Raw genomic sequence first — 24474 nt, forward strand, 5'->3', positions numbered from 1 at the left:
GAGGTCATGCACAACCATAACTTTATTGCGTTGGAATAAAATTCCTCTGCTTTATTTTTATTGCTGCTATAAGATGGTTTTGTAGCCTGTGAAACGCAAGCAGGAAACAATGAGCTTTGAAGCCCGGCACTAAGACACGCCAGTCTCTGTGTTCATGGTTCTGCAACCCCTGGACTCCAGCAGAAACAGAGAGTCTTTCCTGGCCTGGGTATCTTTGTTTGTGGTAATTTACTCCTGTGTAACTATGAGTAATAAATCAGTAGGGTTGTGCTGCATTGCATCTTCTGTGATTTCAGCTGTGCAAATGGTTTAAGTGAAGCTTTAGATCTCGGACATTAAATATTCATTGTTACTTGTCTCTGACCGAACTTTTTATTGATGGGGAGTTTTGGGGTGCACCTGTCTGAATATCTTTGCAGCAGAGAACATCTCACAGAGGTTTAGATGGAAATTACAGCCGCTGGTGTGAAAGCCAAGAGGCACAGACCTCACCCCCTCCTGCCCAAGGGGGCCAACAGACCTGCTCCGACACCAGCACCATCCCTGCTGGAAAATAACCAACCCCAAACTCCCTACACCCGGGGGGTTAAGACAGATAAACTAATACAAGTGTGAAGCTGTTGCCAACAGACACGTCTCTCTGAGCAAGGGCGCTGATCCCACACGGTTTAACTCACTGCATCACATTCACACTTTGGCATCAGCTTTCTTGGTCGGCAAGGGGTGACCAGAGCCAGGAGGTGGAAACGCCACGAGTCCACAGGGCATTTTAGAAAACGAGGCAGAGACAAAACCCCCCGAGCTGCAGATACATGTAACCAACCCAACTGACTCACACTTCTGCTGCCATTGCTTCACACTCCATTAAAGGATGACAGCTTCTGGAGAGAAAACGGGCTGAGTGTGTTCATCTTAAACCTGATCTGCCGCTGGCTCACTTCAAAAAATGAGTTGAGCAGCAAGCTAAAATGATTCCAGCCCCCAAGAGACCACGCGATTCTCCAGATCTGCACAAAATACATGAAGTGCACAGCCACCATCTTTCCTGGTTAAGAAGCTGATACCATCAGGGAAAGTCAAAAGGTTAATTAATTAATTACTTTTCTAAAAGACAGAGATGATGCAAGAGGGAACGTGCTATAACATTCTCAGCACACAGGCTCTGATGTTACCTACAGAAGAGTTTGCCCCAAGTATTTCATAGCAGTAACAGAACTACTTTGAGATGATTGTGGGTACTTACATCCTGCAGCAATGAAGCGGTGACCTTCTGTGGTGGTGGTGGGCAGAGTGGAACAACCAGAGCACACATTTTTTGGTGAGAGAAAGCAGTTAAAACCACCCCTGTGGACTCAGCTCCTGACTGGGATGTTAACTCAGGGGGTGGGGACTCACAAGAGCCGGGCTCGTCACCCCAGCTGGAACCAAAATGTGGTCCCATCGCAGAGCAGTGATTTGTTAAGCCAGGCTCAGCCCTGCTGGGCTATAAAGGGCAGCCTGGGGCCACGAGTTGAGCTGGTGTGCCCCTGGTTAGAAAGCATCTTCTAGTGAACTCAGCTGAGCTCAGCACCTCCCAAGATGCTGCTGATGTTTTCAGCTTCTTTCAAATTGATTACCAAATTACTCAGGCCTTTTCAGGTCATTAAAAGCACAGAAATCGAAGTAAGCTCAGAGCTATGAGACCTGGAGGTCGTTCTTTGGTGGGCTAAAGCTGTGAGGCTTACGGCACCCCTGATGGGAAGGGGGATAAAGGAGCTCACAGGGCAACCTGCTTTCAAATGGTTATTTCCAAAGAAAGAATGACAGGATATGCTTTAGGTGGGCTGTGAGTTCTCATCAGCCGGATTTTCCAGGTAAAAAAAGCTGTCCCGATGCTAATTGTGTCTGGCAGCAGACACCTGGCAACTGTGAGATGCCATGCAGCTCATGTTCAGTTGTTTCACACAGAACAGTTATTTCTACCGGCACGCACGCTTTGAACAAGTGCATTTTTCACATTCTGCTCATTTCAGGCTGCTGCTCCCTGAGTAATTTCCTCAGGCTGGTTTCTGTCAGACTTTCTAGGATTGGGGGGGTGTGGGAACCATGTCCCCCTTTGCGTTGCTAGTGAAGCACAGGCTTCCCAATCCCCTTTAGCTCTGCAGGGAACCTGGAAACCCCCAAAGGGAGGAAGGAACTGAAAATATGGCAGGACTTGAATGCAGAGGGATTCAGGCCTCATTCCTGGTGATACAATACAGGAGGGACTCTGGGATGTGCATCCCACCGAGGATGAGCTGCGATGAAGCAGCAGTTACCCCGGACCAGCTGTGGGTTATTCCCTCATCCTGCTGCACCATGTAGAAGATGAGCACGATTGCATTTGGCCAAGGCTTCTGCATGAGACATCACGGAGCTACACAAAGAGGAAATGTTCACTGGAGTAAGAAACGGGATCGTGGCAGCTCTTTATGTTTCTGAGGAGCAAGCAGAAAAAAGAAACAGCCAAAGCAGGAATATACAAAGAAACAAATGTGCATCAAAGAGTTTAGACAGCATCTAATGCTTTTCACACAGCTGAAAACAGGGAGCTGAAACAAAAAGGAAAGTTGTAACCAAAAGAGAGCGATAACCATCAGGTCAGACCCGCAGTACAGAGGATCCTCAACCCAACGACCCCGGAGCCGGACACGGGTCGGGTGTCAGAGCTGGGGAGTGGTCTCAAAGATGCTGCAATGAGAAGGAAGGGGATGCTGGTAGCTGAGGGTACATAGCAAAGGTTTGGAAACAGTCCGCGAACAGTAACAGTTGCAGACAGATCTGTGGGCTGCCAAACAGGTTGGGTTTGAGCATATTGCAAAGAAAATAAATATTAAAAGTTAAGCTGATCAGCTGGAGAACGGAAGCGTTGTTGACCATGATTCAGGAAAAGCAGACACCACCCATAAATACTTCTGTTCTATTTCTGGGAGCCGTATTATGTGGTGATGAACTTTTCCATCCCCACGGGTATTAAACAAAATGTTAAGCAGCAGTTGGTAATGCTAGACACTTCAAAATTAGCAAGTCCAGACAATGGCATCTTTTTCTTTAAAAATACTTTTTTAGAGAGCTGGATAAGGAACTTTACACATGGTTGCTCTTGATTTCCAGTGAACTTGGACAATCAGAGTTAAGGAAAAAATGTACAAATATTTTGAAAGAATAAAGTGGATAATCTAGGTAATTATAAGCCTATCAATGCAAAACTGCTCTCCAGCGCAATAATAAAATGCCACATAAAGAACACAGTTCATCAAGAATTAAAGACAGGGAATAGAATCTGGCAGATCAGTGTGGATCAGTGTGCCATCTCGACATTTTCTGTGATCATCAACAACAACACTGCTGAAATAAACTGCTGTATTATCTTACTTCAGAAAAGCATTTGATTGGTATTACATGAGGTTTTGACAAGGAAGCAAAGATAACACCGACTCTCTACAGGACTCTTGAGCAAAGTTAAACTTAGCACAGTCAGAGGCCTCAAACGTATATGCAAACATGGAAATGCTGCTTAACAATCCTTGGTCATCATTGTCGCTTGCGTATCTGTTACTGGGGCTTCTGCTATTCAGTTTTTCACCTGGTCAAGGAAAAACCTCTTTAAATTATCTCTCAGAGTTTGCTGGTGACCAAGATCAGGGGGACTGATCTAGTTAAGGGGCAGCATGCTGACAGTGAGCAATCTGCACTGCCCGCATCCCATAGCCAAGGTGAGGTGACATATTTGGAAGCCAAAATAAAGGCAGTATTTACAGGACGGGGGCAATCTGGCCTTGGAAAGAGATGACTCTGAAAAGGACACAAGGTGCCTGTTCACCAGTGGCTCAATGCAAGCGCCTACTGCCATTTGTCCTGAGTCATGTAATCGTCAGGAGGATCTCGAGATGAGAAAGCGGTTATGGGACTGCTATAGTGCCTCATTCCATGCTGATATGTAAGAAAGATGCTGGATAGCTGGAAATGCATAGGAGAAAGGCCGTGAGCCTTAGGAAAGAACTGGAAGAGACGTTTTTACCGTAGGATACTTCTGGAGAGCAATCTATTTAGTTTATTCCAAGAGAGGTGAAGGAGGACTTGAGTGTGTCCTGCCAGCAGGTACTGGACAAACAGGACACTGGTGATGGGAGAATCCTGATGGCAGAAGATGACCCGGGGGCTGAAAGCTGACACCAGGCAAATTCAGACAAGTGAGAAGATGCACATATTTGAGTTGCACTGATGACAGCTGCTGCAGCCAAGCAGCGCAGCTCGACCACACACACTCCTATCAGGAGGCAAACCTCTGCAAGGCAAAATCTGTGAGCCCATCTGAATAACGCAGAGCAGAAATGGGAGCCGTTCCGACAGTCTGGCTGGCGGAGGGGAAAGCCAAAGGTGAAACCGCAATGCAAAGGCACTGCAGGAGCATCCAAGGGTGTGAAGGTTGAGTAATGTATCCAGACTGACGTGCGTGGCATTCACCCGGTAGTTATTTGCCATCTCTAGTCACTGATTTCAGTCCTTCATTCTTTGAACACAGCACATAAGTCAGTGGAAGGAAGATTCAGCGAAAAAACATGAAGGCAGTTGAACTGATTGAGGTATTTCCTTTCACATATGAATTGCCAAAATCTCACTGCTTGTCTAAGCAAGAGAAACTTCTGATGTTCAGACAATAGAACTGTGGAAAGTTGATTTAAAAAAAAAACAAGAAGAAGGGAAAAGAAAAAAGACATATGTAAAACACAGACCTGTGCTTGAAGAACAGGTCTCTCCCCTTTGTAAGAGGAGAGAAAAGAATTACTCCTTTGTACTCCCTGAGACTTCAAGCTCTTTCAGATGAGATTAAATCACTCAAGAGAGCTGTTTGGAGCTTTTGTTCAAGATTTCATGCAACTAAGAGAGAGGCAAGTGCCACTTCAGAGCCTGGTGTTGCGATAATTGATAGGATAAAGGGAGGCAAAGAAAAAGATCTGCATGTTCGCAAACAGTCCTAACTGTGCCTGAAAGCACTTGCTTCCCAAACTAATCCCCTAAGGACCCCCATACTTGCTGACTTACTGGTGGCACTAAGAGGCAGCCAGCTGCAACAGACACCCTAATTACAGCATGACCTGTTGCTAATTACTGTTTGACTAACGCGCTGCTGTTGCATTATCACACTAAATAAATAATATCCACTCCTTTGGCCGTGTTTACAGAACTGATTTCCCATTGAGCCTCATGTAAACAGTCCCCAGTGACACCAGCTGCTCCAGTCAGACCCCGCAAATGGGGAGCCCGGCGTCACACACGGCGGGTGATGGACACGAGTGCCAAGCAAAGGCGACACCCACCTCCTTGGCTTCACCTTGCCTCATCCCCATTGCTAAAAACCTGCATTATTATAAGCACTGGGCATTTAATTTTGCTTGTCACGGTAGGAAATTACACCAGGTCCTGCTATGAACGATCCAAAAGTTTCAGTCACTCAGTACCAGCCACCGTCTAATGCAGAAGGGACAGTGTCAGCTCCAAGTGTTGGTTGATTTTGTCACGCTCATTACCTCCGAAACGTGTTCACTCGAGGAATTCATGGGCAGCAATCAGATGTTTTCCTGCCTGCTTTTCATCACAGCTCATCGGAAATTGGAACAGAGCTGGGGAAGGGGCAGGGGAGAGTCCCAAATGTGATGAAAACTCAACCATCCTTGGAACAGATTTAGTTGGGGTTTTTTTTGTGCTTATTTTACAGTAAATAAAGAATTAAGGAAGATTGCTGAAAATGTGTCCTCAGGCAGCAGCTGCATTTCCTGCTAATAGCTCTGGGATGGCGAGGGGGGAGGGAAAGTGTTGGGACATCACAATAAGCAGTAAGTGGTGTGATTGGTGACTACCCAAAAACCTTGTGTCTGCACATACGTCGCTAACGAAAGAAATTACATGTGTGTTCTTATAAAAGCCCCCTATTTAGTGAATGATGGTGAACATTAAAAAACCCATAATAATCCACCTTAGAGGGAGAGAGAGAAGTGTAAAGTCCTCTATCTTGGCTGAACAAACAGTGCCCAGGCGCTGCTCCCCAGCTATTCCCTGCACCAGAGCAACGATGCTCCTGCAGCCCAGTGCTCTCCCAGCCACCTGCCTGCTGGCAATGAGCATCTCCCACCTGGTGGGGACAGCAGCCAGCCCAGGGCAGCCACACCAATGGCTTCTCCAAAGCCCACCATGAAACGGAGCAGCACAAAGAAGATTAACCCTCGCCATGCACTAAGCCCGTCTTTGTTTCTCTACCTTCCCGGGTAGCTCTGGGCTCCCAGGGTGGGGGAGCTGCCAGGAAACACACGCTGAATAAGCACCAAGAGGTTTTTGGATACGCATCCTGGGTGCACTCAAGAAGAAGGCAGGAGTAGCCGTGGTTGCAACGCACCCTTTAGCAACACTCATGGCAACCAGCACAAAGTGCCTCTGTACAGGGAAGCAGGAAACACTGAACCGAGACAATCTCCTCCCCTGTTATCTGTATTTTCCGTTTATTATATTTAACCACGCTTTTGATTCAAAGGAATAACACCTTAATGAATAACAGCATCAAAATCATAAGCACCAACTTGACAAATCCAATAAAACTTCTGATCACCATCAAGTCAGTAGATCACAGAATGAATCACGGGATGTCCTGAGCTGGAATGGACCCACAAGGATCATTGAGTCCCACTCCTGTCCCTGCACAGGACACCCCACAGGTCACCCCGTGTGTCTGAGGACGTTGTCCAGTCTCTTCTTGAACACTGTCAGGTTGGGGCTGTGACCCCTCCCTGGGAGCCTGTTCAGTGTCCAGCACCTCTGGGTGAAGAACCTTTGCCTCATGTCCCACTGACCCTGCCCAGCACATCTCCTGCCATCCCCTGGGCTCTGTCACTGCTCAGAGAGATCGGTGCCAATCCTTCCCGTCCCCTTGTGAGGGAGCTGTGACCACCATGAGCTCTCCCCTCATTTTCCTCCAGGCTGAACGAACCCAGTGACTCCAGCCGCTCCTCACACGGCTTCCCCTTCAAACCCTTCACCAACTCCGTAGCCTCTTCTGGACACCCTCCAGTAGCTTTATATCTCTTTTACACTGTGGTGTCCAGATCCAGCAAGTAAACAGTTTTTCCCCATAAGTTTTCTTTGTGATTTTAGCTTTTCCACAAAAAACCACACTCCACAGAAACCAGACTTTTCCCACAGGAAGTTTCCATTTGTCACTTTAAAAAAAAAGGAGGGGTGGGCAAAGAAAAAATACTACTGAGAAAATCTGCTAGGTCTGTCATTTCGTTGTTTGAGTGTCACATTTCTCTTCAGACAGACTAGAAAACAGATTCTTAGGCCATGGAGAGAAAAATCAGATGGAGAAGAAGAGCTGGAGAGAGCCCCTGAGGAGCTGTTTAATCCGAACCAACTATATTGTAACCTGGTGTAGATGACATATGGGGATGGAGATTCCACATCTTCCTCACACTGTCTCCCAGGAGGACCACACGTAGGGATTATTCTAGGCTCTATCCTAAATCTTCCTTGCTGCATTTTATTGCCGTGAGTTCTTTTCCTGCTCCAAACAAACACTGAGATCTGTTTATCGCTCTCTTTTCCGCAGTGGGTCCTGTGTCTGGAGAGCAGCACCACAAACGCAGCCCGGAGCCCATCCTGTCCCAGCTCCACTCGGCTGCTGCTCCGGGAGCTCCGCGGTCCCTCCCGCACCCGTCCTGAAAAGTGAGCAAGGGCTCCTTCCCCTGCCTTACACACCGCATTCCTCTCCATTAATGCTGCTACTGTGATTGCTCTTTTTCAGCATTAATTGGTGGGTTTTGCTGATTCCCTGCTTTCTAACTTCCATGTCCTTTCCCATGCAATACCTTCCTAACCGATCATTCTCCAACCACTTCTTCGCAGTCAGCGATTCCTGCCTAAGCGCATCTCATCGTCAGGTCCATCAATCTTCATGTGGAGATCCTTCCCCAACAGTTACTCTGTGATGAATACAGCGTGAGTCCTACAGAAAGCCTCAGGAGTGAGATTTCGGAGTTTCGCACGTGATCCATCTTCATAACCTCTCAGTCAGATAAGGTCGATCCCCACCAGGATCGGCAGCAGACTCTGCACCCAGCTCCCGACACGAGACAAGAGCCTCTCTGCCACCTGGGGTATGCAAACCTGTCACCAAGAGCTGTGTGCTTGTAGGGACTCCCTGCAAACGTTCACGTTCCATAGCTGAATTCAGGTGGAGCAGACCACGCTGCAGAGCCCACTGCGCATCCAGCGCACCAGTGGAAGTAGCAGATCTCTGCAGACACCATCGATTCCCCATAGGAAGCTCGCCATGTGCGAAGGAAAGCTCAGCAGAAACCCAACAAAGTGAATCTTAAAACCTGTTTAGGAAAACTGTCTGCATTTATAATCAAACCTGGATGCAAGACTACTGTGGCTTCATGTTCGTTCACATGAGACGTGCATGCTCCCGGCAGTAGAAGTGGCATCTTGCTGTTGAGGAGCCCGTAACCTCATCCATAGTTGGTACCACATTTACCATACGGTACCATGTACCATGATACCACATTTACACCAGTCTCGTACTCCATCCCCAGCGCTGCACTGGCTGGAGGACACACAACACCTGACGCAGCACATGGGCTGCCAGGACAAAAACCCCTCCATTTAAGTGTTTTGACAAACTCGGATGACTGAGAGAGGCCATTTGACAGGGTGCTCAGTGTCATCAGCCTGAATCTGTCCCCATGTGGGAGCACAGCTTTATAACACGTTAACTATGTTAAGACGTAACTTCACACAGAGCTGTCTACTGCAGAAGCTTGGGAGACAGCGTTCCCCAGACCACGCTCTGCCCTGGACCACTCCGAGCACCGCTCAGCACTGTTGTCATGGCTTAGCATTGCTCACAAAGGCCAGATAGACAAAGAGACAAGCTTACAAGAGAAGAGGCTCCAGATAGTCTGGCAATGTCTCCCCTGTTAACAACAGTACAGCGGAGCAGATAAGGAGCCCCCGCCTTCCTTTCGCCAAGTAGAATAGAAATCCTAATTCACTCGCTGTTTAAAAAGTGCAGGGGAGCAAAGGAATTTAAACTTCAGCTAGGTGTTTACTGTCTAAGTAATGCTCTTATAGAAGGACAGCCAGAGGAAAGCTGAAGGGATGAAGACCTTTCCCCACAAAGTCTCCACAAGGGACACAGATAATCCATCTGGCTGCCATAAAAGGAGGGAACTAGGGGAGGCAACCCCTACAAATGCTCTGGGATTTAAATTATAAATCATTTCTGGTGTTGCCCACCCATCTCCTATTCTCCTATTTAATGGGAAGAAGAACATCTACTTAGAAGAAGGTTCCTCCATGAGCTCCACCACCACGCGGTGCACATCCTCCTCCCTTTGCCGACCTGGGGAGGTTTCCCCGGGACATGGAGTCACGGGGGCATGAAGATCCACCTAAAGTGGGCTGGACATGAAGCCCTGGAGAAGGACAACCCCTTGGGGCCAGCAGTGCTGCAGCTCTCTGGGGAGGCAGAACGCATCTTCCCATCTTCCCTCTGAGCATCCTTGCTGGGCCGTGCTGCGGTCAGCGACCGCGTCCATCCCGGGAGCAACTCATGTCCAGCCTTGGCTGCTGGCACAGGGCTCCGAAGGCCAGGACGTCACCACAGGGCTCCGAGGGCCAGGACGTCACCACAGGGCTCCGAGGGCCAGGATGTCACCACAGGGCTCCGAGGGCCAGGATGTCACCACACAGCCCCGCAAGGGACACCTTCCCTGAGCAGTGGGGTGGGAGGACAGGCAGCGATGTGGGGCCAGCTGCCCCACGCCGTGCTGCACAGCATCCCCCACCCAACGCTATTTTTGCCTGGGCTTTGAGCTTCCGTGATGGATGATAATCACTGTGTGCTGTGTTTGCCATTTTTCTTTGCAGATGTCTTTGGGGTGCTTTTCTTGCTGTTGTTGCTTTTAGCTGGGATTTTTAAAGTCTTCATCACCTAAAAATGTTCTCGTGTGCCAGGATAAGAGCTTTTGGTCTCTCTTGGGTTCCCTATTTTGGATCCTTGATCTGGGCTCCCGTTGCTAATGTTTTTTGTGTGTTTGTTTTTAAATAAACAAAAGCTGTAAAAATAAATGTCCGGGGAACCAAAGAGTAGTGGAGGATCAGCTGTTTGCTAGAGAAGAGGGATGCGGCTGTGGAAGGGAGAGGAATTGACTGGGAAACGTTGCAGAGCCAACCATCCCTGAGTAGCTCACAGCTCATCTGTCAGGTGGCGATGCTGAGGGGGACGGAGTTCTCGGGATGCGGATAAACACGGATGAGCCAGAGACGCAGCCAATCTGCTGCCACCATTATCATCCTCGCTAATAACAAACACCGGAGCGTGCCCACAGACCACAGTCCCACCCGTCAGCAAAGCGCCACGCAGCGGGAACGCTCGGCCACTGGTAAACACGCAAAAACCCTCTTTACCCAAAAACTACAAAGTAACCTGAAATATTCTATAAATGAGCTTTCAAAGCCTGTTTCGTTCCTCACCAAGCACATGTTGGCGTCCCTGGCTTGCAGGCTGGGCTCACAGTGATGGCTGAACACACCAATGCAATGGGGGAGGAACCTGGAAACACATGAGATCATAGAATAATAGAACAGTTTGGGTTGAAGGGACCTTCTAAGCTCCCCAGTTCCCCCCCTGCCATGAGCAGGGGCATCTTCACCAGCTCAGGTTGCTCAGAGCCCCGTCCAGCCCGGCCTGGGATGTCTCCAGGGATGGTGCATCCACCACCTCTCTGGCCAACCTGGGCCAGGCTCTCACCACCCTCAGGGGGCAACAATTTCTTCCTCATGTCCAGCCTGAATCTCCCCTCTTTTAGCTTAAAACCATTAGCATCATTCTATGAGCTAATAATTTACATTGTGCATAGGTCTTCGCAGATATTTGCGCTCACTTTGCCTGGACCTCATGACAGACTCTGCCCCGCAGGTCTCGCACACCACGGCGTCTCATGAAGAGCCCATTCTTGTCCTCTCTTTAAGCAGTTACTTCCTTCAGTGATAATGGTTACTCAGTGGATCAGGGAAATCCTGAACTGAGCGGGCAGAAGAAAGGAAATTCCCTTCTTCCTCTAATTTCCTACTTTCCTGGTTATTTTTAATCACCATTGTGCAAGTAACGCTTGCTTTATCTTATTAAATGTAAATAGTGCAGATAGGGCTGGTTCTTTTCTTTTATGAGTTATAATGGAAGAGATGTGAGCAATAAGATAATGCAGCCAAGCACAACGCACAGAGAATCGTGCACTCATAAAAGGCATCTTTGCAATTAGTTTTCAGTCAGTTTCTGTGATTTTCCCTGGACCAGCAAGGCTCTCAAACTCATACCAGCAACAAGATAATTGCTTCGCACTTCGCTGACATACCCATATGGTAAAAAATGGGGTGGATTATTTAGCTTGGTTCCTACTGCAAGACTTTGAAAGCTGCAGATGCTGAGCGATATGAGCGAGGTGACCTGAAAGTCAGATCCAAGAACATGGATAACTCCAGCATGGAAAGTGGATGAAAGCAAAGAGGAGGAGAGAAGGGAACTTCATCTTCTACCAGCAAGTGGCTTCACGCTACTGGCTCTTACACACTTGCACAGTGGGTCTCCTTGCCCTGGGTCCCATTTTACCTTCACCCAACTCCCATCCACCCTCCTCGGAATGAAGGCAGAGGGGTGATGTCCAGACCCATTCCACTGCATTTCACAAGCAAACCCAGCCCAAAAGAGTCTCCTGTACCTTACAAGTATCCTACAGTGTGCTGACTATTTTCCCTTCTCAAAGAACATGAAATAGATGGATCCAGTTGTTGGCATTCATCAGTCGAAATTAACCCTTCTGTATTTGAAGACAGTACTGTGAGCTTTACATGGACGCTATGAGAATGGCTGCTCAGACGCTGAAAGGGGTAATGTCAAAGTTTACTCATTTCAAGGACTTTTAAGCATAAAGGTGGAAACCTTCAGGCAGGACCAGCCATAGCGTAGGTGTCCCCAGGGGTGCCAGAGCCCAATGACAGCAACACTCGGATGCTCCTGCTGTGTCCCACATACAAAATAAGAGAGGAGGACATGGTTTAGGGTTTTGTTTCTGAAGACAAAGAACGTGACAAGGACTCAGCCCAGGGTTCCTGCTGGGAGGGATGCTGTGCAAATCAATGCAGGTAACTGCTGGCTCAGGCAAGAGCTGACTCTGCCTCACCCCCCTTTAATGTACGGCACCAAACCTGTCTCCATGGGAACTATAAGGGCAGAACTTGTGTGTGCCATCACAAACAGAAAATGGGGGGGAAAAGTCAAAGGAAATAAGGACCTGACAGCAATGCAGCTCCGAGCAAGCAGAACCTGAGCAGATGGCTGAGCACGTGCCCCATCGTCACCCCACGCCAGCCCTTTGCTCAGCTTGCTCTAAGCTGGGGTGAAGTCCTTGCCCTGCTGTTCTGCCACAGCCAGCGGCAGCTCTGGGGCTTCTGGCTGCCAGCTGTGCCACCACAAAGCAAGCGCTGAACAGCGGCCACCGACTGCAGCTTCGGCTTCACAGTGTGAGCGCAGACGACTCTCAGAGATGAGATGGAGACAGGGAGGGAGGCAGAGGGAGCGTGGGGATGCAGCCAGGAACGGGTCCATGTGTCAGTGGGACCACGCAGGCTTGATTTTGGAAGGTGTTGAGCTTACGCAGAGCTCACTGACTTTAAACGATGTTGTGGGTGTGAGCACCTTTAGAGACAGAGATGAGGGCAGGGTGGAGCAGGAGGGGATGAGATACACCCAAGGCAGAGCACTGACCACCTGCCTCAGCAATGTGATCTGCACAGCTCCAGGGATCTCGGGAGCAAAGGGGAGAACCCAGAAGAAAATGCTCTCCCTGCTCAACTTTGTGCAGCAGGTCTGGACACAACCCTGGCTTCACCAGCCAAAACTAAGTCATGGCTCTGTATAACGCAGATCATCTGCGAATAGGCAAACCTGTCTGTCTGCATCGGGACATGGGAAAAAACACCCCAGCATCACCAGCACAGAAAGCCAACAAGTGGCTTTTCACCATTATCTTCCCATCCCAGCCAGGAGACAGGAGCTGGTGGGGCGGTCACTGCGCCGTGCCCAGGGATGACTCCGGCCCTGCAGAGCAGCTGCCACCCCATGTCCACCAGCACACGAACCGCTGGGCAAGTGCACCTCTGCTATTTTCTCTAATTGTTCCCCTAATCACATAAAATTGTCAACGTTCAATTTGTCTTATTACCAGGTAATTTGCTTTCCACCGGGCATTGCTGGCGGTGTCTCTCACTGTAACCCGTGTGTCTGCAGCCACTCGAACGCATTACGGCTGAGGAGGGGCCAAAATGAAATTATTTGTTCTAAGACAAATAACTCCAATGGAATTACACAACAAGACCAGATTAAACTCAACTGCTTTGAAAATACTGGTTTCGGTTTCAAGTCAGCTGAGAGAACAAGCACATGGCTCATCCTTCTCCCATCTCCTGACCCACACATTAACGCTCCTGTGGGAGGTAATCCACGCTCCGCACAAGCTCAGGCAAAGGTTGGACAGCCACCAGCTTTTTCAGGAAAAAGGCAGCTGTGCAACAAAACACACCCGGGAGAACAGGGAACCCCGGGAAACGTAAGTGCAAGGAGGTTAAACGTGAAAGCCACGAAGCACTTTTCTCGTCTTCCCCATAAACTGCACCACAATGAGGTTCTTTGCAACTTAATGCAGCCTGCCCAGTGCCCACACGGCAGAGACCTCAGGGCTGCAGCTGCCCCTAAGCTAAGTGTGGAGTTTACCTTTCCTGTGGCTTTATTCCTGCACACATCTAAGAGGCAGGAGCAGAAAATATGTTGGTGTTTGGACACCTGAAGGAACTGCTCTGCTTTCCAACCCCAGAAGGAATTAATGCATGGTGAGAAATGATGCCACACATTCTTTTTCCTATGCAGGCAAGTACGTAAACCTGAAGTGCAGGCCTGAAAGGAGAAGTTGCCATCATCAGCTGAGCCCAGCAGGGTGAAAATGTTGGGGGCCAGGGCAGGGCAAGCAGAAGCAGGCACCTCTACTCCTCCTTACAGTCAGTGTTAAACACTCTGCTTCCTAGAGCAATCGACTGGGTTTCCAAAGAAATGTCTGCGCTATATAATTTGGTGTGTTGCTCTTCTCAGACTTCGAAGATTTTTTGAGAAACGACCTGAGGAATCAAGCACAGGAACCCTCACATCTGAGCAGAGAACGATCTCTAACCTGGCACTCATGACCATCTTCTTCAGCAAATGGGCTAGGGAAGCCATAAGTGGATAATTCATTAGTAGTTTTCCCATGAGGGAAGATTTTCTTTAACCCTCAGGAGCTTAGTAATCATCATGCCCTGACACGCAAGACGCTACTGTTTCGGCACACTGTCATCCCTGCAGAATTCTCAGTATTTATACCAACGTGCACTGAATTCTTATGCTAGATCCCCAGGCATCTTAAATCAGCATGGCTCCACCACGAAATTACTGAGATTACTGTAAGCCAACCCTGGTGTGAGGCCATCACCCCACCCGCCTCTCCCCTCCCATACACCAGTAAAAGCTGGAAGGACGTCACTCCCCTGCCGCTTCACTCAAATGACAGCTTTGGTTTCAAACTCAAACCCAGGAGGAATATCTGCGTATTGTGTAGTGTGACAGCTGGATGAGCGAGGCAAGATGTTGCCTCTTTGCACCATCTTGGCTTGTTCTCTGTACACTTGCTGCTCCTACAGCGAGGGACACGGCAGGAAGCACGGCCGGTCCTCGCACGGGACACCTGCATCCTCACCTTGAGACGCTCAGCTCCTTCCTCCACCCCAGTGCACCATGGCACCAGGATCTGGATTCCCCCGTGCCCTCCCCATCTCCCCAGGCACTGCCTCCTGCTCTCTCCAGCCCAGGAGCACGGAAAGCAGGAGAGACTTGAGGTGTCCTTTAAAGGAGAGATGGGGAATTCCCATCTCCTCCTCTTCAACATCCCTCTCACCACACCTCTGCCCACAGTCCTGTCCCGTATCAAGCTGCATCTCCCTTGCATTCACCTGGCAAGCCCTTCTACCAGGTCCAGAACAGTTATCACCCAAAGGACTTAGCCCCACGCTGGCTGGCACCCTTACCTGCAGGAGTACCTCGCCCTTTGTCCTGCCTCTGATTTCCTGGAGATAAGGACTACGGGGAAAAAGGGAGCAAATGTGGAAAACTCGTGGCATGCCAGCTGGCTGAGAGAATGGGAAGGAAGGGACGGGGGAGAACCACTGATGGCACTCACTGGAACACAGTTGGCGCAAAGGAGCTGCATGTACGATCTGGAGACTTCCTAGAGGGCTTTAATGAGCCAACAAGCGCAGTTGGTGCACTTGCTCCTCTTAGTTTTAAATCAGTGTTTACAAAGTCTTGGGGAAATTAAACTATTTATGTCTATCCCCAGTAAGAGACTGTTTAAGGAAACAAGATAAACATACCTTAGTCTGTAAGTATTTATTATTTAAGCAAACACACAGCTTCACTCATCTGTTTGTTTTTCAATGGCATTATTGGACATTATTGACAGTGCTGGGGTCAGACTGGGGGAGGAGAAAGGAAGCAGTGAAGATCTTTGCAGAGGAGAGGAAGGCTGGTGCTGCTCCTTGCACATCGCAGGAGTTCCCCCTCCTGGTGGGAACACCGTGGGAAGCCTGGTGTCCAGGTCCCCCCGCCCCAGAGCAAAGGTGGGTGCCCCTGTAGAAACCTTTGCTATCCCAAGCAAAAACAGCCCACTGCTGTAACACAGGACTGGGAAAATGATTCTCCTTCAAGAAAAGCTGGGCAGTATTCCCATTCAAAGTATTTTATTTTTAAAACGAAATGAAGTTGTAATGACATCACACACTTCAAACACAGTCCAGGCCAACTGCCCCTGCTGCCTGGGAGCTTAAAGCTGGCGAACCAGGACCCAGCTCCTTCCTCGGTGCCCTGAAGCAGCAGAAACTTGTCGCTGTTAAATGTTTTAATTACCCTTCTATGAAGCTTCCAGGGAGAGACAGTTTATTTTGGAGGTGGGAAATATGCCTCGGGGGGTTGAGGGAATGACACTAGTTTTTCACTCACACGCACAGCTCTGTGTCTCCTGGCATCAGATCCACAAACTTGCTCCACTCCCAGTACCTGAATCAAAGCACTTAGACAGGAACAGGAGTCCCGCTAACTTTGCTCATCTTCGGAGTAAGTCTGAGCAAGGTCGGTGCCCAGCAGCGATGAAACGCTCAGCTCCAGCAACACGAGCCTGGAAAGGACGCAGAGCTTGGGTAGCTCAGATGTGGCAGGGAAAGCTCTGCACTATGGACCCTGGGACACAACCGGCAGCGCACAGGGCTGTTTCAATCCCCATAGCCCCATTCCTGGCAAACCTCTTCTTTCAGCACCTTCACTCAAGCAAAGTTTCCTATTCCTGCAGAGCCCGACCGGCCTCTCTGCCCAGCTTTCTCAGTGGCATCAGGCTCCTGCTCTGTCCCTGCTGGAATCATGTTTCTTGCCTTCCTGCGGATCACGACTGTTTGCTGAATACCACGAGTTAGACTGATGCAGTAGCATCAAAGCTGGTCGGTACGCACACCGATAGCAAACACCAGTACAAAACCGTTCTACCTGGCCGGTTGTCTGTGCAACTACAGACATAAACCTCCCCTTCTGTTGCCTCTAGACAAGCAGCCTCAGGAGATGTGCCAGAGCTGAAGGCACTCACAGATGCCCACAATCACTGCACACAAAGGCGGACAAGGTTCCTCTCCACCGGGACGCCCGGTTACTACACCAGCCATTCACAACCGACCCGGACACGCGCGGTTCCCAGCGGCGCAGCCCCGCGGGAGCGCAGACCGGCATCAAACGGGCGAAGGCGGCAACAAACCCGCGACACCGACTCGAGTCGCCGCGGGCACAGCGCGGCTCCCGGACGTGGTGCCCGCCGAGCCGCAGGGGGCTGGAGCGCGCCCGGGAGCGCAGCCCGACCCCGACCCCGACCCCGCCATCGCCGGCCCGCCCGGGGCAAGGTGCCTCCCGCCTCCCCCCGGCCCGCCGCCTCCTTACCTCCGCCGTGCCAGAGCCCCGCGGCGCACGGCGCGGCTCTCCAGGGCCGCCTCCGCATCGCGGCGGCGGGGCAGGACGGGGCCGCCGGGCCGGTCTCCGGTGCGGTGCTGGGGGTGCTGCGGCGCTGCCTGCCGAGGGTGCGCTGCCCCCGTTCCGCGGCCGCGGTGCAGCGCCCGCCTCCTCCCGCCCCGCCCCGGGAGCAGAGGGGCTGCGCAGCCCCGGCCGCCCGCCCCGCACGGCGCTCCCTTCCCCGCCCGCGCCGGGAAAAGTTGAGTCGGTCCCGCCGCGATGCGCCCGGGGCTGCGCGTCTGCCCTCCGCAGGTGGACGGTGGCTCTGCCCGCCCCCCCGCAGCCTCATCCCTCGGCTCCCCCCGCAGTGCCCTCTCACGCGTCTCCCAAGTTTTCATCTGCGCCCTTGGAGCAGGGCATGTCCCCCTTGGTCCTGGCAACGACTTTGGGATGCTTCTCTCTCTCTGGGCTTGTAAGGCCAACTTCAGGGATTTGTTTGTTTGTTTATTTGTGTGCGAAAATAGCAGAAGGGAAGTAGGGCCCAGTGAAATGCTGGGAGTGCATTTTTCACTTGCAGTGTCAGCCCAGTTCCTTCGAAATTATTAGAGCTTTGGCAGCTGAAAATCTGTTCCCGTGACCCTTCACAAACCTCAGTCTTGGCAGAAGCGGACACCACAACTAGCTCATCATCTGGATTGTTAAAATACCTACTGCAATATTGGACTGAGCATAAAAGCAGGATCTGAGCAGCTCCATCTTTAGCTATGCTCACCTTCTACATCTGTATTTTGTGTCTAGGGGATTTCAAGCTGCACTGCTGCCTTTGTGCGGTTTCCCTTCGTGTAAGCATGGGGCTCGGCCCGGACAGCTGCAGGAAGGATTTCTGACAAGACCTGCTTTTGGAATTGAAGTGAGATTCTTCCACCTGCCAGCACTCAGCTTCACCCACAGCTCCAGGTTCAGCTGGATTTCCTCCATCACCGGTACCTCCAGGTCTGCATGGGACTGGGCTCCTCCTGTCCTACATGGCTCCATGCTGTGCCCTAAGAAACACACACAACAGCCACTGATGATACAGATAACTCACAAATTGAAACCCAACCCATAGGGCAGGCCCTTTGTATTGTCCTCCCCAGCCCAATGCAGCCCCTGGCTACAAACATCAGCAGATCTGACTCCAAGAGACAGAGTCTGTTGGCTGAGATCCATGGCACGGCTTTAGGCAGATCCCTGCATTCGTATAGCACCTCTCGCACTTTGTGGGTCACACCAAGGGATGTCACTTGGAGCTCTTCAGGCTGTCATTTCTGAGAGCAGAACTGCACTGGAATGGGGTGATCCAGAGTACACAAAAATTCAGATTATTGGTTGGTAGCTGTCCATTTCATGGCCTATAATCACGATTTAGGTCCTTGCACATCTTCTGTGGTGTGGAGACGCAGGATAAACCAGAGCACCCAACAAACTGCAATATATGTTGCTTGCTGACGAGATACAGAACATTTAAAAAAACAAGTGTACATTAAACACAACTTATTATCAACTTGTTCGATAGGACCCATTTTTTTAAAGACTCGAAGGTTTTTGGCAAAGATCTTCCAACTTATTTCTCCAAAAATTTGGTGGTACTTTCAGCCTTTTCAGGCAAACACGCCTTCCCAGGCTGCCAGGCCCTGTGTTTATTGCATGCATCTGTTCATCACTATAGTAACTGAAAGAGAATAACTTTAAGAAAAGTAAAACTGGGATCATATCCATGAAGACACCTTGTCATAGTTTGGATTTTCTCAGGCTTGCACCACCAAGGACAAAGTAGACGAGGCTGGTCTGGGTGGAGCTGAGAGGGATCATTTTGAAACTGGAAGTTAGAGCATTCCTGAAACAATTTTGTATTGCCTTCGTTTTCTTTTCCATCAGAGTAATGTGAGCTTCCTGGACAGTTTGTTTTTATAGCCTCTAGCTCCAAATCTAAATCGAGATTTAGGTGGTTTGATATCTGTTCAAAGCTGTCGCTCCTCCTGACCAGATCTGACTCCTCAGAGCGGCTGCTCAGTTGCCTTCGCTGTTGTTCTGAGTCAGGATGTCCAGCAGCAGCTACTAAGGAGCCTGGGAGCATAGAAGGGAAAACATCAGAGTGTGGAGCCCTAAGCCAAACACATGCTGCAGTTTGCACGTGAGCAGGCAAATCAAAGCCAAACGGGTTTGTGCACTTGCCTAGCAGGTGTTTAGATGCTTCACTGGATCGGAGAGTGGCAGCGCTGTGGGTCGGGATTAAAGCTGCTCCCCCACGTCCGTCAGGTCGGAGATTGATGGAGCAGAGAAATGAGCAGTGCCCTTCCTTCTGGCACCGCAGCGAGCTCCTGTCCCAGCCACAGAGAAACGCGCTGATGACGTGGACGCTGAAAAACAGATTGAAAATTTGCACTTGGAGAGGGGTCTTGACTCCCTGTCTCTCCCCCGCCGCAGTAGTTGGAGCCCAGTAAACCCCGCGGCGCTGCTCGTGGTTCGGTTACGTCCCACCGGAGGACAGGGCAGCGATCCCAGCCTGCGCTCACCCATTGCATGAGCACCGCTGGTTGCGCTGGCCCTGCCACCCAATTTCTCACCTCCTGACCCTTCGGTGCACCCGTAATACCAATATTTGGAGAAGACTAATATTCTACACCACAAGCACCAGGTGTATAGGGAGCCATTTCTCCATCCAGGCAAACTCTACCGCAGCAGAGTGTTTTTCTATCTGCACAGTGGGACGGGTGGATCGAGAGCCAAGGGAATCATTCCCCGAAGCTTAAACAAAAATGAAACCCTTGTGTAAAGATACCTGAATGCGAGCAGCGCCTGAGCACAGCAAGGTCATCTGCCACTGCTCCTCCACAATCAGATCCTGGCTCTCCTTTTGCTTTACCAGGTGCAAACCATGAAGTGGGGAATGGCTTTTGATGCATGGAGGAGGCAGAGCATGAGACCCTTCCAGTGTTGGGTGTTTATGAACCCCAAGAACAGGTCATGCTGAACCCCAATGCTGCCGTCAGTTTTGGTCGTATTACATCACATCACTTTTTATTGCAGATTCCCCTCCAGCATTATCAAAGGGTTTATTCAGCCTGAATAGGATGCCTACCAAAAAATGATTAAATTTTTAAAAATAAAATTGGGAAAGGATTAGAGAGATAAGGCAGTGGCTTTTTCTTCTTTCCCCCCCGCCCCCCCTTCTCCTTTTTTCCTTCTGTAACAATAATAAAGCCAAAGATCCAGTTGAGGAACAACGTGGCTGAGTGATTCATCAGGACTGAATCACAGTCACTATGCGGTGGAATTCGCTGCCTTCGCTCCCACAGCGGTAACTCCATCGCTGCTTTAGATCACTGGCTGTGCTTTCAGGCACGGATTTAAGACAGAGGGAGATAAAACCAACTTAACAGAGTGGCTTTTTGGTGTGCGCCGTGTGTTCCCTTTGAACACAGCGTGGTCTCCTTCGCCCAGTTGCGTGGGATGGATTTTATTAAAAAGAGAGCCTGGATAAATTAAGTTTCTTAGGGTTATACCTGCTGGTAGATCATGCAGTCCGCCCACTCTGCTGGGGAAGAACATCTTTCTTTCTATCTCATTTTAAATGCGAGCTCTCCTGTTGTCACTGGGAGGTCACCTCCGCACTGCCTGGGCCATGGCATCTATTGGTACCCAGACTTATGCAGGAAAGTCCAGATATGGAAGCTGAACAGCTTGGATTTCCCAGTGGTTTGGGTCCCAGTTCCTTTTACAAGGCAAACTATTGCAGAGAGGTGAGGGAGGAAGAACATTGTGGTCTACATCTGATTTACAGCAGGTCTCACGGTCATCAGCACCTCCTTTCTTTACATTGCTCAGCTGGATGAGATGTTTGCAGTCAGGTTAACCACTGCAAATTCTCCCAGAAAGTGTCTTCACTTCTGCACCTGAGCCTAGAAGCTTGAAAATCTTTCCCCCTCAATGTTCACACATGTAAAGTGCAGTCATGGGGATCTCAGAGGAAAATGAGTTCAGAAGAGTGGGACAAGCAGAAAGGAAGGGGTTTCACAAACCAGGTGAAATGAATGACGAGCTGTGCCAGGCAGGGCTGCAGGTGTGCAGGCCCAGCTCCCCAGGTTCAATGCACACAGGTTCAGAAGCTGTTTGAGCTCCTCTTTCTGCCAACAAGGAAAAATCAGCTCTTCAGGCAAGGTCCTGAACCCCTATGCTGCCCAAGCAGGGAGGAGGTCGGTGTGGATCAGGTAATTCTCTGCCATTTCTCATGTGCGTTTCTTTTCCATGTGCATTTGTTTTCAGGTAGAGCAGCTGCCTGGAACAGAACCTGCTCTTCACAGACTTGAAGCCCAACACATGGTTGAGTAAAGGCAGGAGTTGGTTTCCCAGCAGTTTTGGCAAATGCTGGCCAATACTCAGTATTCTGCACATGCTTCATGCCAAGAGCTTCATAAGCCCAGGGCGTTCAGTTGAGCTGTTCACATACGGAAAACTAACCTGGCTCCATCTCCCACCTGGCAGCAGGCGAAATTCGGCTCCACAGCAGCAGCAGCCTGCCAGGTGCTCCCACGCTGTTGCCTCTCACAAGACTCTTCTTTGCACACACAGACCTCTGCTTGCACGGAGATCTCAGCATTCGCACGAACCGAAAAGCCAGAAGCATGAATGCCCATGAGCATCGCATGCAAAGCGCTGCAGCCCCTGGCAATCGAACACTCATTCAAACCAATTTGATTCATGCGGGTTTTGCACGTCAGCTCATCTCCAGACAGGACGTTGCCGATGCTGTCTGCTGGCGTTTGAACATCCCATTATTCAGTGTGACAAGCACGTCCTGTCGTGTCTCGGAGAGGTTTCCCCTTGGCTGGCCACATGCTGCCCGGCACCACCCCGGATGGTTTTACACGAACAGGCCAACAATTATTCCCTTGCAGATGGCTGTGAGCTGCGCTGGGGACCAAGGCTGCTGTTTCCATGGCAGCACGTACACCATTCCACTTGTGAGCAGCCCTACTCTTAAAATACAAACAAAAGTAAACCTGGAGAGTGACTTTTCCCTTCCCACTTGTTGGCCTTTGGGGGCCATTCACCCTCTGCTCTGGGCTGGAAACCTCGAGCTGCCGCTGTGGCTTTTCCCACCGAGTGTCCCTGGAGCTGCTGAACTTCCCAAGTCCTTTACTTGCTTAGTGGAGAAACATTATTTCCGATCATTAATTCCCCATTTATGTGTCCAGAGTTGTGGAGGGCTTACGTTACAAGGAGATATGTTGTTGAATTAGTCAGGCCCAAAGGAATCTCAAGGCCACTTTGAGAAGCTGAGAACAGAATCTGCTGTGAGAAAGAGGGGCGTTTCTTCATTAACAGGGGCTCAGCATGGCGGGAGTCGTTGGATCTATCATCGGTGGGGCTCCAGCGTGTGGACTGCCCATGATGTTCATTTAGCGAATCCATGCTTGGAGCGTGGATTCATGATTAGAGAATAGTTGCATATATAAGGAGACATGTTCTGTAATAAATGGCTTTACATGATTCACATTGAATCGGAGTGCTGAGTCCTTTATCGTTCCAACACAGAGTGACTGGCAGCAGCTCAGCAGAATAAAAGTCAAACTAGAGCTGCCCATCTCGGAGCTGTGATACCCATTTGTTTCGGCTGGGCTTTGGCAAGGCGGCCACGTGGCTATTCCCTCTCCATAGCTAGGACCGAGAGCAACAGCTGGGTTCCAAGAAATGCAGAAGCCAGCTAAGTATTTTCACTTCTAAGAAACAAATACCAGAAATTCCCCACCAAAATTTAACTCGCCTGTTGTGAGTTTCACCTTCAGACATCTTCGCTTCTCCTTTTTGCAGTTTCCACGCTGGTTTTGGCAAAATACACAGCAGCATTTGCACGGACTTGAAGGGGAATTCATTATGCAGCTTCCCAAACACGGCAGATATTTAAAGCTGAATAACGGGCATGTGAGGCCAGGCCAGGCCGGGCACAGGGCTGGAAGGCTCAGCAGAAGGAAATCACATTTCACCCCAGCAGCTGCTCTGCTTCCTCCTCGAGGTCACGCACAGTCAGTTATTTGCATTAAAACAGTTTGTAGGGGGGAAAAAAAATAGAAGAAAATAAATAAACGGCTGCCTGTGGTCCAGCCACTGCAGCCTAAAGCATCCCAGGGGTATTCAGCCTGGTTACTCTCGGGGAATGAGAGTGGTTCATCTAATCCCATACCTTATCTTTATAGTGGCTTCTAGCGGGTACCTAAGGAAGAGGTTGAGAGGGGGCCGGGCACACAGGCCCAAGCAAGCACGCGGTGTCCTCGGGGCGCTCTTCGAGCTTTCAGTGACCTGTGGTTAAACAAGTCCCTCAGCCAGAGAGGACACTGGATTACTTGCCCCTTGTGTGAAAAGCCCTTTTGTGTATCTGGAGTGCACAACACGCCTGTTTCAGCTGGTGCTTTCTGTTCCTTGCGCAGAAACAAAGAGGGAACGGTCCTTCCCTGCTCATACAAATGCACAGGTTCTTCCAGGGGCTTCTCCTGAAGTTAATGCTTTAATATGCACTAATGTTGCTGTTTCCTTCAGCAGTGCTTGCACTGGATGAGGAGATACTGACAGCTCCAAAGCCTATAAACGGGTATATGTCTTGGAGAGGCAGGAGATGCTTTTGCCGGTAGGTAAAAAGCTGTATTAGCAGAAGGGCTGTCTCACACTTCAAGGAAGCGTTCTTAGGAGCTCACCCCACCAATAAAGCATCAGATTCTCTGGTCTTTTTCTTTCCAATCCACATGTGAAGGCTTGAGAGCAGCAAGTCTCCTTCAAACATTGCCTGCTCAGCATCGCCTGCTGCAACTGCAGCTGCAGGGACCGTCCCACCCGGGGGTTCTTCCTTATGTGCTGCGTTGCCTCTTCCCCACAGCAAACAGTGAGATGTTCCCTTCTTGTGAGCAGACCACAGGGAGGAACGACCCCATTGCTTTCGAGTCACAGTGACCTGGACAGGTGGGGATGGAAGGAAGGGTGGTAGGAGATAAGCACAGGACCTGGGTGAACACAGAAGGGCTCCAGGGTGTCTGTAACATCTCATGTGGATGCCACCAGCCCCTGCCCTTGGGTTGCCCTAGGCCATGGCTGCTGACCCCCTGGATCCCGAGTCCTCCCTCTTCACACCAAGGGTACTTCAGCAGCAGTGGCAGCTGCCTTTGGTCTGCACCAGGGCAGCAAAGGACACACAGGGAGGTTCCATCCTCTGTCACCCCTGGCAGGGACAGGCTGGGCCCGTCCCCCAGCTGGTCCCTGCAGGCAGGGAGCTGACACCAGCCCAGCCGCAGCGGTGACAGCCA

At 50.3% G+C, this 24474-nt stretch overlaps 1 protein-coding gene across 3 annotated transcripts in view; it reads right to left on the minus strand.

Moving 5' to 3' along the window:
• Positions 1–17266, minus strand: part of HTR4 (5-hydroxytryptamine receptor 4) — a 90602-nt gene extending 73336 nt beyond the window's left edge. For all 3 annotated transcript variants that reach the window (XR_010652327.2, XM_065849011.2, XM_071814621.1), the window contains exon 1: positions 17132–17266. The gene's annotated coding sequence lies outside the window, so the exon portion shown is untranslated. The remainder of the gene's footprint in view (positions 1–17131) is intronic.
• Positions 17267–24474: the final 7208 nt, after the last annotated feature.

The sequence above is a fragment of the Patagioenas fasciata genome, chromosome 14, assembly GCF_037038585.1.
Source record: "Patagioenas fasciata isolate bPatFas1 chromosome 14, bPatFas1.hap1, whole genome shotgun sequence".
Taxonomy (NCBI): Eukaryota; Metazoa; Chordata; class Aves; order Columbiformes; family Columbidae; genus Patagioenas; species Patagioenas fasciata.